We start from the raw sequence: 6000 nt of genomic DNA, 5'->3' as shown, positions 1-6000 counted from the left end.
ATGTCCCATTTTTTCCCCCAGGAGTGCATAATTGGAATAAACAAAACCCCCTGTCTGAGAAACCACAAGGTCTGATTTCTTTGCTAGACTAGCTTTTCCACATGCATCAGCCCACCTCAGACAAGTGCCAGTCACTTCTGCAGGTGCTGTTCACAGCAGAGGAATGCGAGCCCTTCCAGAGAGAGGCCCAGAAAGCAGTCAATAGAACTGATGGTCAGCCAGCGGGCACTCCCCAGTGGAGAGAAACTCTTTTTACCACTCCACGAATAATGTGGGACCCAAACTCCCAGTAAGGCCCCGAGGGCTTAGCCAGGTATCACCAGTCTCTCTTGCAGGGCCTCCGCAGGACAACTAGGAAACCTATGCATTTATCTAAGGTCAGTGAGAATTTTCAGGCGCCTACAAGCGAATGTCTGCCTGCCTGCCTGCCTGCCTGCCTTTTTAGAGTGGCTGATGGAAGCCTGCGTTCTTTGTACCCCAAAGGACCCAGAGGCCCCTGAGAACAAGAGGGAAATAAGTATTGCCTTTATTACTCAGCCTGCCTCAGACATGAAAAAGAAATGGGAAGCATTTGAAGGGAACAATCTTCGTGATTTGGTAGAAGTGTCTTATTGGGTGTATCACAACACAGATGACCCTACCACGACAGAGACAAAGAAATAGCTAAAATACTAGGAATTGCCATGAGACACAACAGAGACTCAGAAAAAGAGATCATGGCCCACTCACGGAGAGACTGACCTGTGGCACCGCCAAGCCCTGAGGAAGGAAGGATCCAGGTGCCTACTACAGAAGAGACAGACATTGGAAAAAACATTGCATTGAAAACTCCAGGAGAGACGGAAAAACCTCCACTAGAGAGGACGGGCCTCGTCCTCGCCTAGAAAAACCCAAGTGAGAGACAATAACGCTTGAGGAAGCTGAAGGAATGTCTCAGGGCTCTGTTTCACTGGCCCCCAGGATCCCGTGCTAACTGTCCAAGTTGGGGGCCAGCCAGGAAATGTCTTGGAGGACACAGGGGCCATCTTCTCAGGTTCAAAAAAGAGAACGGACACATTGTCAAAGGAAAGATCGGAATTACTGTCAGCCTATGATTGCTTCCAAAGTACTCACACCAGAAGGTTTGCATGGAGATTGGGGGGCTTCCCAAGCCATCAAGGTAAAAAATGTCTCTCTGCCCTATGTCCCAGTTAGCCACATGGTTTTCATGGCACTGGCTCCCGGTTCGGCTGTTGAGCCAGTGAAACTCTTTTAGCAGGAGTTGAAGTGGCCATCAGCGGAAGGACAAAACCTCCACAGTGGGCTTCCCGTATCAATACGAAGCCACCTATATCACCTCTTGGACATTATCATTGTCCTGGACTCTGAATCGCCACCCCAGATCTAGAATGCGCCTGACATGTCCACATGGTTTGAATCAGGTTCGGGTTAACCCCTCTTGATCACTTAGTGACATGGGACACTAGACCCTGGAATACCTTTACTTTCCAGATGAGAAAACTCACTCAAAAAGACACAGGTACTGACCAACTGGAACACAACTGGTTAACAACAAAGCCACATTCCCAACCAGTGTCTGGAGCCAGAGCTCAGAGCCCCATATGCCTGTGCCCAGCTGAGCAGTCACCCTCTCCTGGACCCTCGAAACATCTGAGCAGATCCTCCCCCCACCCATGCCCCTCTCCCACACCCAAATATGTTTTTTCATAGGATGGCACTATATCTGCAGCTCTGGGAGAGGGACATATCTGATGGAGAATACGGAGCAGATGAAGGGGGAGGAGGGGAGAATGGAGCACATCCTGGCCCACCAGGCCTTGAGGATGATGTTCCCACTCAGAGAAGACAGTCCACACAGAAGACCACATGTCCAGCCCAAGATGAGACACGACGTCCCTCAAAGACTCATAGCCCTAGAAGGGACAACACCTGAGAGACAGTGCGGGAACGGATCCCGCCACACCGAGGCATAGCACTAAGGGGGTGCAGCAGAAGAGTAAGGAGGTGGAGCAACAAGGTCCCCAGGGAATGCCAAAGGAGGACTTTGGGGGCAGGACTTGGTGCCCGCACAGACTGGACTGGAAAACACTGCTAAGGGCCAACAAACAGTCCGTGAACTAACTACGAGCTTTCCTTTCTTGAGGGGTTGTGTTTTCTTTGATGGTCATTGGATTTTGGCTGTTTTCTTTCTTTTGGTGCTTGCTTTCGCTCTGTCTTGTTTTTGTGCATGTTATTACCTCTACTGTATGTCTAAAATGAGATGCTGGATGCACAATCTGCAGGAGAGAAAAAGGGGACCAACGCTTCGCGGGAGGGCCACGGGAAAGAGGGAGTTGGGGGGAAAGGGAGTGATGTCAAGAAACCCAGAGACAAGGGAACAACAAGTGGATGCAAATCCGTGGTGAGGGAGATGTAGGAATCCTGGTAGGGCGTGATCAAGGGTGAAGGAACCAAGAGGATTTACTGAAACCCAAATGAAGACTGAGCATGGCAGTGGGCACAAGAGGGAAATGAAAGGGAATAGCAGAGCGACCTAGGAAGCACGGGCCAGTTATACAGGTCTAAAGAAAGACACACACAGATGTAAATATATTTATCTGTGAGCATGGGGAAATACACCTATGTCCATATCTTTATAGGTGTCCTATTAAGGTAGCAGATGGCCTTTGGGCCTCCACTAAAGGACTCTCTCATTGCAAGAATACCTTGTTCTATTACATTGGCATTCTATGATGCTCACCTTCCGGACACGTTCCTTGAAATCTAAGTGGCTGCATAAGCAAATGTGTTCAAGAAAGCTGATGGTGCCCTGCTATCAAAAGATATGGCGTCTGAGGTCTTAAAGGCCTGAAGGGTAAGCAAGCGGCCATGTAGCTCAGAAACAACAGAGCCCACATGGAATAAGCATACCAGCCTGTGCGATCACGAGGTATCAAAGGGATCAGGCATCATCAGCACAAAAAAATCTCATTGCGAATGAGCAGGGAATGCTGGGTAGAGAGCCAAAGCCCATTCGCAGTACACTGGACATTCCCTTAAGTAAAGTCTTGGGGAAGAGACAAGCCTACACAGGGTACTAGACAGCAACTGTGAAACACAACTTTCCTCTAGCTCCTCAATGCTTCCTCTCCCCTCACTATCAAGATCCCAATTATAACTTACAAATCTGACTAGACCAGAGAATGTACACTGGGACAGATAGGAACTAGACACACAGGGAATTCAAGGTGGATGAGCCCTTTAGGACCAGTGTTATGAATGGGGATGCTGGGAGGGTGGAGGGAGGGTAAGTTGGCACCGGGGAACCGTTGACATGGATCTACATAAAACCTCAAAAGAAAAAGGGGTGAAGGGGGACATCAGACAGTGCAAGATATGACAAAATAATAATTAGTAAATGATGAAGGATTGATGAGGAGGGGTAGTGAGAATGGGGGCGAGGGGAATGAGGAGCTGAGGCCAGGGGCTTGGGTGGAGAGAAGATATTTTGAGAATAATGAGGGCAATGAATGTACAAATGTGCCTTATATCAGTGATGTTTGCACGTATTGTGGTTATTGTTGTATGAGCCCCTATAAAAGGAGAGAAAAAAAAGACCCTGGCAGAGGGTTGATGCTAGGATGATCTCAGGCTGGATTAGACCAGCAAAAGCAGGTGCTGCAGTCGTCTCACCCTGTGTCTATTCCTGTGTGGGGCATGAAGCTTAGGGTCCACAGCCCCGGCAGCTGGACAGTGAGAGAGGTGGGGCTCTGAGGTCATTCCACAGGGGTAATGGCCCCCCGGTTCCTGCAGGGCCCACCCTCTTGTGTAGTCCTGCTGTCTGGGGCACCTCTTTCACGGAGCCCACACCAGGGCAGCTCTTCAACTCATGGGGTATTGGCAGGAAGCCTCTGCTCATGTACACACACCACCACCTAACTGGAGGACCTCGGTGAACAAACCTTGAGGCAGACAACAAGCCCACTAACTGATCCTGTGAGAGATATAATCAGGATCCAGAAACCGGCAACTGGGAGCAAGGGGCAGCATACCTGGGTCCCAGCCCCTCCCACTGCCCTCTGCAAGGAGTGACATTCCAAAGCACAGTGTTTTCCAAAGGCACTGTCAGGACTTTGGAATGGGCAGCTCATTTGTGGACATGGATACTATGTGATCCAGACATACTACCTCCTCTGATCCTGTCAGCCAAGACTAAAAACCCTTCCAAGCAGAAAGCCATGCATCTGAACAGTATCCACCAGCCACTCACGTCCACTCCTGCTGCCTCCAAAGAGCTTCCCTGGGTTGGTCAGATCTCTCTGGGGACAGATATCCCTCGGTCCTTGGTTCTGCGTGAGAAAGAATTCATGCCAAAGCCTGGTTTGTGATCCAAGGGAGGTTTAGGAGCGTTAGGGAGGTGTGGTGGGCAACCCTGGTCGATCCTAGTGGCTGAATTGAATCTACTTGGCCTAGGTGGGTCGATGCAGGTGCAGCGCCCACCCAGGTGGACCTGCCCTTCCTGGCCGGAAACCTGGACCTCTGAGCACGCACAGTGTGCCACTCCTTCCTGGGCCGCTAACTGGGCCATCTGAGCATGTGTAATGGACACCCCAGTCCCTATGCTAGCTACCTAACATTTCCATCCTGAAGAGATGTGGACCCAAATCTTTGGGGTACTGGGCGACGACATCTCTAGCTACTTCCTGCTGGCAAAAAGGGCGATGTGGGGCTTTGGGTCCACACCCTTCCTGCTCTGCTGGGAGGGGTTGTCCATTCAGCGCTAGATTGGATAAGGTTGAAGTGGTCCAGGAGATGGTGGTCCTGGAGTTGGCACAATTGGATTAGGGGCTTTGGTAACTTGAGAACTTCTGGAAAAACCAACAAACGCACAAAAGGGTGAACAGTTTAACTGAGACAAGGCTAGGATTGTGAGGTGGGAGTGCCCTTGAAAGTAGGTGAGTATCACAGGAAGTAAGTAAAAAGTCTTAGGATTATCAGGCGTGTGTGTTTGTTCATTCTAAGTACCGGCACAGGGGTAAAAGCATTCACAATTTCCCCTAGCGGGGTCCAGGGTTTGGGCACTACTGGGTGCAGTGGGATCACCGCTTCACTTATGATCCTAAGGCATTGGCCCCTCTGATAAGAACCATCCTTCTTTTTAACCCTATAACGCCTCACTTTTAAATTTTGGGGCAAAAAAAATTTCGTTTTGATTCATTACTTTCATAGTTATCAATATATATACATTTATATTCATTTGATTAAATGTTAGGGAAAGGTCATGCTCGGTGTTATAGGGTTAAATTGTAATATTGGGATGCTACAGGCGGATTCAACAGGGATCAAAAGTAGAGTAACTGCCTGTGTCATTTTTAATTTTCTCGGGTTCCATTTGAGTAAAAGGCTTGTAAGTTACCCGGGGACCAAATGCCCCTGGTGCCTCTACTAGGGGTAGAATGTTCAGGGAGGGTTCAGGGGTGGGACAATAGTGACCTGAAGTCCAGGATCCCTTAGGGCAGGAGTCCTCAAATTGTTTACACAGGGGGCCAGTTCATTGTCTCTCCGACCGTTGGAGGGCCAGACTATGGTTTTCAAAAAACCTATGGACAAATTCCTATGCACACTGCACGAGTCGGCTGCTAAGCAGGACAGGCAGTGGCAGCAAAAACAACCCGAGGGTGGGATAAATGGCATCGCGCCACATGTGCCCCATGGACCACAGTTTGAGGACGCCAGCCTTAGGGGTTCCTGGGTGCACTGGGGATGAAGGTCTCCTACTGCTCCTCGAGAGGAGAAATGCTCTAAGTTCTGGCATCTCCGCCCACTTTCCCGGCACTCTACCGAACTGTTCCCGGTGAATCACGGTTGGAAGGGAAAGCGTACCCTTCTCTGCCCACCATTCTCCTTTCTCAAAACGATACTGTGGCCAAATAGAGTTGCAAAGTGAATCTATCAGCTTTTGTTTGCCCAGCCTCTCTGTATCAACTCTATCCCAATTGGACACGATTCATGCAAGGGGGC

The sequence above is a fragment of the Tenrec ecaudatus genome, chromosome 10, assembly GCF_050624435.1.
Source record: "Tenrec ecaudatus isolate mTenEca1 chromosome 10, mTenEca1.hap1, whole genome shotgun sequence".
In the NCBI taxonomy this organism is placed as follows: domain Eukaryota; kingdom Metazoa; phylum Chordata; class Mammalia; order Afrosoricida; family Tenrecidae; genus Tenrec; species Tenrec ecaudatus.
The sequence above is the reverse complement of the archived record's forward strand: the minus strand, read 5'-3'. Positions refer to the sequence as shown.